Below are 13,043 nucleotides of genomic sequence, written 5' to 3' on the forward strand. Positions count from 1 at the left end.
GTGCCCTTTATTTAACCAAGCTGCATATATTCTGCATGAACAGTAGAGGGCACTGTTCCCCGACACATGGATATCTCCTCTCTGTCGCCCACTTGTTCTATGTTTCAAAGGATGGTTTGTATGCTAGAACATCGAGAGTACAAATGACAAAGTACCTGGATACCAAGAACTATCAATACCTAGAGTTAGAATCGCTCTAATCCACAGACTGTGTACCCCGAATAGACCCCCACCCCTCTGTCGTTAAACTTAAGTGCATCTTGAAGTAGGACTTGAAGCTTTGATAATTCCCCGAATAGATGTCACTCCACAATTCTACATACATTAAGATAAACAGAAAGCTTAAATGGACCCAGAGCTCTCTCGTTTTGTGGAGATGCTCGGAGATGTGCATGGTTCATCCCGCTGTGGTAGCTTCTTGTCTTTAATGAAGCTACTTTCCTCTGCTTCCACACATGGGAAAATGTGTGGCTTCTACCCAGAGCATTAATCACTTCTTCCTCTCATTATATTTTCCACATAGAAAAACCCAAGTTTGGATCCCAGTACAGCAGCACCCGCCTGTAATTTAGTACATGGGAGATAGAGGGAGGAGGATAAGTAGTTGAGGGTTATCATGGGCTACAGAATGAGTTTAAGGCCGGTCTGAGCTACATGAGACCTCACTTTGAAAGAAAAAAAAGTCTGGGAGCTTAATGTGAAGTGAGCTGGCATCCTTCTAACACATGTGTAAGGTGTTTCCATCTGTCCCCTCACAGCAGATGTGATGTTCATGGTCTTGACTTTGATTTGTAGGCCACCAGCTATATGCCAGACAATGTTCTGTTTGTGTGCATCAAGCATCATTGCACTAAATGTCATCTTCCAAGGGAAATGTCCTTATGGCCAATTTATGAGCAAGCCTTTTTCTGGAAACAACACTGATTTCCCAGGTTTGACTTGAAATGCTGGAATCCATGTTTGGCTCTCACTCTAACTACAACTTGGCTCCTAAACTCTCTAGTTCTTCTGAAGTTAGGTAGACCAGATGTCCAGCCAGGGAGAGGTTGGGGTTTACCCCAAGGGAAGAGGATGTTTACCTACCTCTGTTCAGGAAAACCCCAGCCTTTGGTTATATGCCTAGATAACGTAGGTGCCAGAGAGACTCTGAGACTAGTCGTAGAATTGGAAGAAAAGCTAGATGCTTCTCCTTCTAAAACAGTCCACCAGAGTTTAGTGATGAGGTGGAAGGGAAGGGTAGTGTTAAAATTTAAATTCTCTTGAAGCGGGTTTTTTTTTTTTTCCTGGATTGTGTCCTTGGATTCCATTTGTTTTTTGAAAAAACAAATGGAATCCAAATGATGGGATGTACATAATTTGGGGTATCACACAGAGTACATGAGCTCTCTAAATGTCCACCCGAGACTTAACATTGTTTCACAACCTTGCATCCCTGTGCCTGAAAGTCTGTGGGATCTGGAATCTGCACCTCCCATAAGTAATCCAGTGTATTTTTGTCTCACCCTAGTTCAAAAACCAGCCTCCTGCAGAGGAGAGCTTCACACTGTGTCCCTCAAAAAGCTAACCTAACCTATGGGAACGTTCAGATATGCTAATAACATCAGCATCTGTGGGAACCAGGCTAGACATGGGAGGACTTTTGTTTTTGTTTTGTTTTGTTTTGTTTTGTTTTTCAGGGAGACATGGTCTCACACATCACAGGCTTGCATCAAAGTCACTATTCCTCAGGGGTGACCTCGAACTTTTGACACTCTGCCTTCCTTTCCCCGCTACCAGAGTTAAGACTGCAACCCAGGGCTCTAGTTATTCAGTCCTGGAGACCAAGCCCGGGGTCTTCTGCATGCCTGGCAGACACTCTGTCAACTGTTCCCCATTCCCAGCCCTTTTGTACATTTTCCTATCACTTCAGCACCTCATTAAAGGGAGATGTTAGTGCCTCAGTTTCCTTTTTATTCCCCAGATTTCTTGTGCAGTGCGGACTGTTTTAAGCGCTTCTGAAACCCTCTCCTTTAGGGATGGGAAGGCCCGCCAAGAAAGCGGGAACGCTGAGCAGTGCTGTGATGGATGCTGAATGGTCATGACAAGCAGTGGCTCCTTGTGCCTCCACTGGTTTGAGATCAACTCCCAACATCCAAACAATTTTGAAAAGACTGAAGGTACATGGGGGTGCAGTGGTGCAAGAGCCTGGGGCAGGAGAATTATCAGGAGTTGGAGGGCAGCCTGCACGGCATTGTGAATTTCAGGCAAGCCTGGGCTACAGAGTGAGGCCCTGACTCCAAGAAAGAGGAGCGGGGGCGGGGGGGGGGGGTCGGTCTTTGAGAGAGGCAGGAGGGGCCCTCCAGCAGGGGCACAGGACCTGTGGCAATGCATAGGAAGGCCTCCATTTCTCAGCCTTGCCTGACGCTCCTCCCAAGTGCTCCCTAACCCAGCTATAGGCTGAAGAGTTTGCCCACACTGTCCTATCCTTCCTCCCCCTTCTACTTTATAAGGCAGGAACGGCTCCGGCTCACTTTCCGGCTCCACCAGGATGAGCTATGAGGTTTGCTCAGATTCTTTTGTGTTCTAGAACCAGATTTGATTTCCCCTTCCTTTCCACTGACTCATCCTCTGTCCCTTAGGCAATAAAGGCCAGAAGGTCGCCTGGGTGACAGTCAAAACCGTCACCCTCCACGGAAAAGCCCTGTGGACAGTGTACAGGCTGCCTGTGATTTGCAGGGTGTCTGGTGCCCAGATACCCAGATGCCTCGGGCTTCCTCTGCCGTCGTCTTCCTGCAGCTCAGTCGGGCATTTTGTAGAGGAAGAAGATCCTCGCGAGCTCGGCAGGATATAGCACTGCTGCAAAACTTATTTTTATCACTAAGTTTCTCCGCAGTGACTCAGAAGGGATGTAAGAAATAGATGAGAAAGAAGACAGGAAAGGCAGATGATGCCTGTTATGCAACTTGAAGAAGGCTGTACCCACTTCTTCCACACGGTGGCGCAAGCTCCCTAAAAACGGTCTTAGGGAAACTTTCTCACAGATCCTGGAAGGAAAAAAAAAAAAAAAAGCACCTGTGGGTCTGTCCCCATCCACAGCCCACTTCCCAGGGAGAAATCAAAACTCATTGGTTCAGGCTATACTGACTCTGAGTCTACAAAGAGATCCTCAGGGGATGCTTTCCTAGCCCAGAGTCTAAAGCCTGTGAGAAATCACAGGTGGCTTGCAAATCTTGCCGGAAATGCCATCTAAGGCGCTCCTTTGGGTTCTTGCTACTGCAGTTGGAAGAAGGCAGAGAAGCAGGTGGTTGACAGGTATGGCTGCATCGAAGAAATGGACTTCAATGTGGTACCTTTCAGACCAGTAGGCAGATATGCTGACTGCCTCTCATAGCCCCAAGACACCCTGGCTGCCACGGCTCTGTGGGGACCTAAAGCTTTCCTTTAAATGTTTATAATGCCTAGAGGAATGTCATTAAGAATGTTAAATTAGGGACAAATGGCTCAGTGGCGAGGATGCTTACTGCTCTTGGAGAGGACCCAGTTTGGCACCCAGCACCCATATGACAGTTCACAACAGCCTATAACTCCACTTCCAGGGGATATGACTCTCTCTTCTGGCCTCCACAGGCTCTGCACACACATGATGCACATACACTCACTCTGACTCATATAAAGCACATAAATTAAAAATAATAATCTTTTTTTTTTAATTTAAGAAAAATGAATGTTAATCTGGGAGAAGATAGCCCAGTCTTGATGCTTTTGTTCTCAAGTATGAGTTCCAGAGTCGGTCTCCCGGATCTTCAATAAGAAGTTGAGCATGCATGGTGACATTGGTGGGTGCTTCCAATCCCGGTGCTAGGGAGGCAGAGACAGTGGGATCCCTGGGCTCACGGCCGGCCAGCCTAGCCAAACTGGTGAATCCCAGGTCAAGAAGAGAATCCCAGGTCTCAAAAACAAAACAAAACACTGAGAACAGCTCCTGGGGAAAGACACCTGTGATGATTGGACTGAGAAATATCCCCCACAGGCTCGAGCTGATAGTGCTGTTTGGGGAGATTATGGAACCTTGAGGAAGTACATTGATGGGGGAAGTGTGTCAGCAGGGGTGAATTTTGAGAGTCTATGGCCTTAGCCCACTTCCAGTTTGCTCTCTCTGCGGCACACTTGTGGATGGGAATGTGTCCCACCCGCTCCCAGCACTTACCACCTGATGCGGCCATTAAGGACTCTCTTCTGGAACCAAAAGCCCAAATAAGTTCTTCCTTCTAGAAATCACTCTGGTCATGGTGTTTTATCTCAGCAACAAAGAGGAAGGGATCTGACCTCCCCGTGTACACATGCACACACATATACATGCCTACACATATGCACAAGGAATGAATGCCAAATGTGGTGCCCAGGCCAAGTGGAACTAATTGCCAGGTATATGAGCCATGAATCATGGTCCCAGTGGACAACAGACACCACTCTCGACTTCAGGAAGGGGAAATGGCCTTCCACAGTGCTGGAACTGAAAGCAGTAACCACGGTGAGCAGGTGACAGAGGCCCCACACGCCGTCAGTCTGTCATCTTGATGACTTCATGACTCACCAGACAGCTCGAGGCCCTGCTAACCCTGTTAACATCTATCCCCAAGATCTCACTCTGAGAGGGAAGGCAAGACCCATGGGCAGTTCCCACCGGAACAAATACAATCATTAGGCTGGCTAGTTTTTCTTCTCAGTAGCAAGTGTTGAACCCTGAAGAGACAGCATGTGTCAACTAAATGTCAGCAAAGACAAAACCATGACCAGCTATGGGTTCTAGGACCAAGAAATAGAAGTGACTGATGCTGAGTCTGGAAGGCTCTTTCTGTTCGTCTCAAATCAGATATAGAAAGCTGGTGAGCCACAGGCCTGACCCGCCTCACAGATACACCATGCAAGCTCCACATGGTGGTGGTGGGGGGATTGTTGTTGTTTTGGTATTATTATTGCAAATATTTACAGTTCTGGAGATACTGTCTAAAGTTGAGGCTCTAGGGTTACTTTTTTTTTTCAATATGAAGAGTATTGTTTCCCTTGAACAGACTTGCCACGTGACAATAATTGCTCAAGCCTGACAAATAGTCTGCTACAGAACCCAAGACCGTGGATTCACAGTGGTCCCTATCATCCTTTGCATGTCATGCTCAGTCTACTGAGTTTATACCACCAGCATGCTTTGTGGGTCCCAACTCATCTTACTTCCTAAGTGGCACCTAGAGAGAGAAGCCTTAAAAGGAACATGATGGTACCAGCTGTATGAGGAGATAACCAAAGATGGATAGCCTTCAGAGGACAGCAAGATCCTGCCAGCCAGGATGGAAGACAACACCTAGGTAGTGTGGAAACTGCTCCTGGTCGACTGAGCAGAAATCCCAGGGCTTCCAAGCATTGCCAGCAATGGGAAGAGGTCCTGTTGATGAACAGGTTACTACTGTAAGCAACAGGGCTGAGCTCTCCTGGCAACCTTCTGCAAACTACTGGGTGATTTCAGAACCCTCAGAAGGTAGAACACTAGGCATTTGTCCAAGATTTGGGGACTGTCGTGAGGATTTAAACTTTCCTGCATTTCCAGGTTGTACTTAGAGAAATCCCAGAAGCTTCCAGAGTGTGAAGAAAGCCCTTAAGCAAAGAAAAAGGTTAAATTAAGGTAGGAGATAAGCACAAGGAATGTAAGTAAGCCTAACACAGAGATGATTCTGCATTTGTGTTTATCACCATGCTATACATAATGACCCAAAACAGGACCAGCCTGGATGCCCATCAGCAGGTGAATGGATACAGAGAATGTGGCATATCTACACAATGGAGTCTCATTCAGTCATGAAGAAGAATGAAATTGTCATTTTTCAGGAAATAGGAGGGAACTGGAGAATATCACATTAAGCAAGATAAGCCAGACTCAGAAAGCTAAAGTGACATATTTCATATGTAGAATCATGATATAAGCATATATGTATATGTGACATCAACAAAGAAGAGGGACTATAGGCAAAGGAGATCTAAAGAGAAGATGGGGTACACGAAAAAGTAACGAGAGAAGAAAAACAAAATACCATGTACCCCGTATTCCTCTCAAATGCAGGATTTAGATTTACATGAATATTCATTTGACATAGAAGCAGAAAGGGGATCATTTGGGTGATGGGGGGAACTAGTGAAAGATGGGGAGAAGGATCAGGGAGGGGATGAGAGCAAGGTACAGGATGTGTATGGGAATGCGGTAGTGAAACCTATTATTTTGTGTACTAATGAAAAATTAATAATAATTTTAAAACTATCTTTAAAATATATTAGCTCCATGATGACGGCATGGATAGGGTTCATCATTTTCTAAACTCACTTGACCTCTAAAGATTTTCTTCTATGAAACAGTTCAACTTATTGGACTCCAGAATTCCCTGCCATGAGAAAAACTGTCGTTGGGGAGATGTTGGTGTAAGGGGAATAGTACAAGCCTGGGGCTGGGTAATCGTGGTAGAATCAGATGGTCTCTGCAACTTTCATTAGAAAAGTCAGTATGACAAAGCATTCACTGAAGCCCAATCGGCCTCTAAAATCTCTGGGGAAGAAATGAAACCGATACATCTCAGTTGGTGCCAGACATGAGGGCACTCCAACATGGAAAGCCCAGCTGGGAGCGATCACATCCAAGTGAGGTTACCACCAGAAGGGATGCATGTCGGAGGGGGAACAGAATGTTCAAACTGTAGCTGGAACCATGACAAGGCATCGCCATCTGCCATGGAAGCCACATCTCCCGAGTCTTCGAACCATCTGCACACCTGCTCAGGCGTGTCACGCGGGTCAGAGGGAGGGGTGACCACGCCATCATTAAAGCCATAGCAATAAAAGCCCAGGTTCCAGAATAGCTCTTAGTTGTGTGGCACCTATACTACCTTAAATTGCTTTTCCCAGAGGAAAAATCTACATGTAAAAGGGAGAAGTTGAGAGCTTCCATCTACATAGGGCTGAAGTGTCAGTATGGCCTGAATTCCTAGACCATCTGGTCACACACAGAATATCAGCAAATTATTGACAGGACATCATAGCACATGCTAAGCAGACCGTGTAGACCTGCAGTCATGACACAGTTTCCGTTTGAACCATGATCAGTGTAGGAAACATACCTTCTCAGTCCTCATTCAGATTTCACCTCAAGATGCCCCATTACCAGGAAAGCTAAGCCAAGTCCATTCAAAACCAGCTATTGAGGCCAATGCAGGAAGTTCTCACAGAAAGCCTTGCACCTGAAGGACAGTTTGGCCCTTCCTGGCCTTCAGCCCTTCAACTAGAGATGTGGTTTGTGTAAATGTGGTATGCCCTAAAAGGAACAGGCCTGCCAAGGCTGCCTTCAGGAAGACGTGCTCTGTACTTAGTGAATCTTCTCTAGAAATGGGATCTTCCATTTGGAATATTAGAAGAGGTCCACACAAACTCACAGACAAGTGCATGTACACAGACACATACATAAGGCACACACACACATACATGTGTGTGTATGTGTGTGTGTGTGTGTGTGTGTGTGTGTGTGTGTGTGTGTGTGCACATACACAGACAGAGGTCATGGGAAGATGGGCACAGACAGAGGTTTACAATTCTGGCCTTGAAGCCTAGGGTATTATCACAGAACAAGGCACTTCTGGAAAAGTAAGAAAAAAAAAAAAAAACCTCTGGAGTTGTGGTCCTGCCAAGACCCTGACTTCAGCTTCATAATACTGACTTCTTCACTCCAGAATTGCAAGAGAATAAATTTCTGTCATTTTGAGCCATGCAGCTTGATGTTACAACATCCCTGGAAACTAACATGACATTAAGTATGCTATTCTTATATATTTGTATTGTGTCTATGAATGTATACCATAACACAGACATAAACAATACCGGGGTTGGGAATTTAGTCTGTTGTGTGACTTTTTGGGGAGATAAACAAACCACTGCTCACTGCAGATAAGGCACAGGTAAATGATCAACACACACACACACACACACACACACACACACACACACACACACCACAATTCCTGGCTGTCTGGCTGTCCTGGAACTCACTACAAAGACCAGGCTGGCCTCAAACTCAGAGATCCACCTGCCTCTGCCACCCAAGTGCTGGGATTAATGATGTGTGCCACCACTGCCAGGCTTGAAGTAAAGAAATTTAGAAGCCTCTGGAAATTCCCCAAACTTTAAAGATCCATGAGGCCCTGCTCCAAGTTTACATTAGCTAGAGAGAGGAGGTCTTCCCACCTACACAGCTGCCAACCTCCCTGGGAGCTCCAGGGATGCTGGTGTGGGCATTTTGGTGAAACAGTTGACTTTGGGTCATCCATGCTCATGTAAGTAAATATTCACCCATACTTCCATATGTAACCCCAATCTACTTCCTGAACCCTGACCGTTTTGTATATTTCCCTCTGGAACAGAATGCTTCCATGTAGGGGATATAGCCGTACAACATAAGCATAGGTTATCTGCATGTCTCTGTCTCAAGATGGAAGCCCAAAGTCATGCTGGCTAGGGGCGGTGTTCTCATTCTGAAGCTTGACTGAGAAGGAATCCAAGCAGAATTCCAGTGGTCACACACCTCTGATCATCAGTGGATATTGGCAAACTCACCCTCAGGCCCTTGTGTCCTCTGCCTCTTCATGGAACTCTTCATATGGAAGCTGACTGGTGGGGGAGAGAAGGAAGGGACAGTCCACTGCTTTTGTGATCTCATCCCAGACTTTCCAAATTTTCTTCCTTTTTTTTTTCCTTTGCCACATATGAGTGCAGAGAAAGTGGGGTAAATAATTAATGCTAGGTCACTTAAAGATTCTAAGAAAGAAGAGTACTGTCAATTAGAGGAAAGCATGCCTCATGAACCTAGGAGTCAATGACTATGACTTATTAGAAAAGCCAAATCCGAACACACTGGCAGTGACATCTGCCAGCAAGGAACCATGGGGACTTTCATTCATCACAAATTGTAGTACAAAATGGTTCTGCCAGGTCGTATGTCTTAGTTAGGGTTTCTATTGCTGTGACAATACACCATGACCAAAAGCAACTGGTGGAGAAAAGAGTTCGTTTGGCTTACCCTTGCTGAGCTGGCTAGCTTTATGTCAACTTGACACAAGCCAGAGTCACTGTGGAAGAGGGAACCTCAATTGAGAAAACGCCCCCACAAAATTGTCTTCTGCACTGTGCTGCGTTTTCTTGATTGGTGATTGATATGGGAGGGCCTTGCTTACTGTGGGTAGTGTCATCCCTGGCCTGGTGGTTCTGGGTTCTATAAAAAAAAAAAAAAAAAAAAAAAAAAAAGGCAGGCTGGGCAAGCTATGAGGAGCAAGCCAGTAAGCAGCACTCCTCCATGGCCTCTGCATCAGGTTCTGCCTCCAGGTTCCGGGCCTTGTTCGAGGTCTTGCTCTGACGTCCCTCAGTGATAGACTGTGATATGAAACTGTGAGCTGAAATAGCCCCCACCTCCACCCCAGGTTATCACAGTAACAGAAACTTGGAGACACTTAGAGTCTGCCATTAGGCTTTCAAAATTCAATCACTGAACAATGATGCAAATAATAATTATAAATGCCGGGAAGAATGTATCATCCTTTAATAGTGGTAAACTCCAGAAAGTGAGGCTGGAGAAGGCAAAGAAGCATGAAGAAAGAGAAGAAACAACTCTGACTTCTGCTGGGTCCTCTGCTAGTCACTGAAGTTGGGTCCCAGGATCCCAAAGACATTATTCCATCCTCAGACTCAGGTCAATGGACCCCATACCCAGATCCCAACACAGTGCCTAAACACATCTAGATTCCCTGATCACCCTTGGGCTGTTCTTCTTCCAAAGAACAAGGGATGCATGAGGACCTACCCATACTTCTCATCTAGAAGAGTCTAGGTACTCAGGACCTCAGAATTCCCAGCTCTGCAGTCTCAGGCTCATCCTAGGGCCTGCTCACTCTTTCCTAGGACAGCTTCTCCACATGAGGCCTGAGCCAAGAGTGGCCTCGGCCCCAGACATCAGTGGCAGACCAGGACAGCTGTCTCCTTAGGAGGCAAAGCTCAGATGGAGAGTTAGAGATTCCTCAAGAGTCTTCTTAGCACTAAGTAAAACCAAACCTGGGGATACAGGGATGGAGGCTTCCATGTGTCCTTAACACCAGGCCCCACAAGGGGTGAGCCTTTCTGGAGACAGGCCCCAGTGCTGCCCAGGCTGGCTGCACTCCCGACCAAACACTGACCCAGCTGCTTGGCCGGAACAAACCATAACAGGCATCTGCTGCCCGAACGCACCAGTCCACAAACAACAAATGCTACCTCACCTCAGACACTGCCAGGGCAAATGCCTCTGTTAGCCTGAAGCCATTGGCTCACAGGCATCCCATCTGCACCTTGCAGCCAGCTCCTCTGGGACAGCTGTCACTGACCACCCCCAGTCCTTCAACACTGTGAGAATCACAAACCTCTCCAGGCCTGTCCTTTCTTCTAATCTCTTCCCCTAAGACCACTTGCCATCCTCCAATTATTGATCAATGCTCCCACCCTTCCCAGATTCTGGAATCCCCATTCACGTAGACTGTCCTCATTGCACAACTTCCGCTCATACTTCCTCCACTTCCTTGTTCCCATCTCCCAGTCATAGGTTGCTGACTGTCTTGCCACCCACATAACAGGGAGTGGACACATATTTTTTTTTTTTTCTGTCAGTTGCTGCCACAGAGCACCACCCTCTCCCCTCTGTATCAACGATCCTCCACTGAGGCTTCAGGCCATTGTCTGAAGTACCAACTCTCCTTGCTTCCTGCCGTCATATGCTATCTGAGTATTTATCAGTTTTGATGTGGTAAACCCACAGAGGTTTCCTAGTGAGATCTGAACTTGCTTTACCCAGCAGGGCTGCATAACGGGATGATTTGACCAAGGGCGTGGTTACCAGGTGTTTGGAAGGGTCTGCACTTGGCTGTGCAGTATGCTTTGATCTACCAAAGGGGAGGTCTTTTGCCCCACCCCTTGGTATTGTTATAAAAAGCCCTTTTGAAGAGACAGAAGAGGCCGGTGGATTTTGATCCAGGTCCTCCCGAAGCTATCCTGTGTTTCTGTCTGTCTCATCTCTGCCATCTTTCTATCTAAAACATTTCTCATTCCTCTCTCCTCCTCTTAGGAACTCTTTAAAAAGGTGGGAGTTGGCCTCCCACATTTTGAGCCCTAGCTCATCTTTGTTAACTGACTTTCTTCTCTAGCTCTGCTCTCCTGTTACATTCTAGATTATCCCAGAGTCCTACCACACATTACAGCCCCTTCCTTAGCTTCCACCTTCACTTCAGCAACTTGGATTGCAAATCCAGTCCTCCGTAATTTCCTTGAGCTATTCTATCCTTTACTTACACTGTGATTGGCCATCCTAAAATTTCTCCATCCCTGGGGTGCATCTCAGTTCCTCAATATTTCAGTTCAGCTTCCAGTTACCCCCAGTTAGCATTGAAAACAAATACCTGCCTGTTACCTTCCCGTTTCTTTAAAAACTTGTAATTATTAGAAAGTTTCAATCTCTTAAATTATGTCCTTCATAGTTTGGCCTTGGCTAACTACTCATTATTGAGGCTGATGCACACATCTTGCTTTCAGGCTTTGCTATCCGTCTATTCAGAATGCCCTTCTCTCCTCTTTCCTGACCTCCATAACTCAAACTTTTTTAGTTTGACATTTTAATTAGATTTTCTATTTTAAAATAATCATAGAGTTGCATACATATTATCAGAAACAATAGAGATCACATGTACCCTTTGCCCGGTTTCCCCTAGTAGTAAATTTTTACAAGGTTATTGTCACAGTAATCATACAGTACCTGTGTCTTCACACAGCATCACGCAGCATCCTGTCATAGGACATGGGACAAGCAGTATCAGAACCAAGATGCCAGCAGTAATATGGTCAAAGCTTAGAAGACATGTCACCATGGGGATTCCTCCTGCACAGCATTCTTAAGCCCAGAAACCATTAGCCTTCTTTGCATTTCAAAAATGCTATAGGGACTGGAGCCATGGCTCAGCGGTTAAGAGCTCTGCCTGCTCTTCTGGAGAACGTAGGTGGGAATCATAGCACCCACCTAACAGCTCTAAACTGTCTATAACTACCATCTCAAGGGATCCAATGCTCTCTTCTGGTCTCTGTAGGCACTGCACCCATGTGGTACATAAATACACATTCTTACGCATGAATCAAATTTTCTAAAGAATGTTGTTATAAGGGTTGGTGAGATGGCTCTTGGGTTAAGAGCCTATACTGTCCTTACAGAAGACCCAAGTTCAATACCCTTACCTGCTGTAGGATGTTATGTATGTCCTGTTGGAGCCCATTCTCGGTTCCTCATGGCTTTACCCAGCAGGTCCGCATAGAGGATGATTAGGACCACGGGCCTGAGTGCAGGTGTCTGAGATGGTCTGCACTTGGCTGTGCTGGGGGATGGTCTGTATGTCAAGTTGCTCTGATTGGTCAATAAATAAAACCTGATTGGCCGTGGCTAGGCAGGAAGTATAGGTGGGACTAACAGAGAGGAGAAATAAAAGAACAGGAAGGCAGAGGGAGACACTGCCAGCCGCCACCCTGACAAGCAGCATGAAAAGATGCTGGTAAGCCATGAGCCACGTGGCAGGGTATAGATTTGTGGGAATGGATTAATTTAAGATATATGAACAGATAGCAAGAAGCCTGCCACGGCCATACAGTTTGTAAGAAATATAAGTCTCTGTGTTTACTTGGTTGGGTCTGAGCAGCTGTGGGACTGGTGGGTGACAAAGATTTGTCCTGACTGTGGGCAAGGCAGGAAAACTCTAGCTACACTTACCAGAGATCTCACAATTGCCTGTAACTTGAGCTCTAGGGGATTTGACACTCCTCTGACTGACTTAGGTATGTGCACATACACACACATATATACAATAACAAATGAAACAAAATACCTTTTAAAAATAACATGATATAAATAATACAGGTTTGTAACCTTTGAAGGTGTTTTCCTTTTTTACTTAGTGAGAGTCTTTGGAGAATCTTCT

The sequence above is a fragment of the Peromyscus maniculatus genome, chromosome 4 (assembly GCF_049852395.1).
Source record: "Peromyscus maniculatus bairdii isolate BWxNUB_F1_BW_parent chromosome 4, HU_Pman_BW_mat_3.1, whole genome shotgun sequence".
Lineage (NCBI taxonomy): Eukaryota > Metazoa > Chordata > Mammalia > Rodentia > Cricetidae > Peromyscus > Peromyscus maniculatus.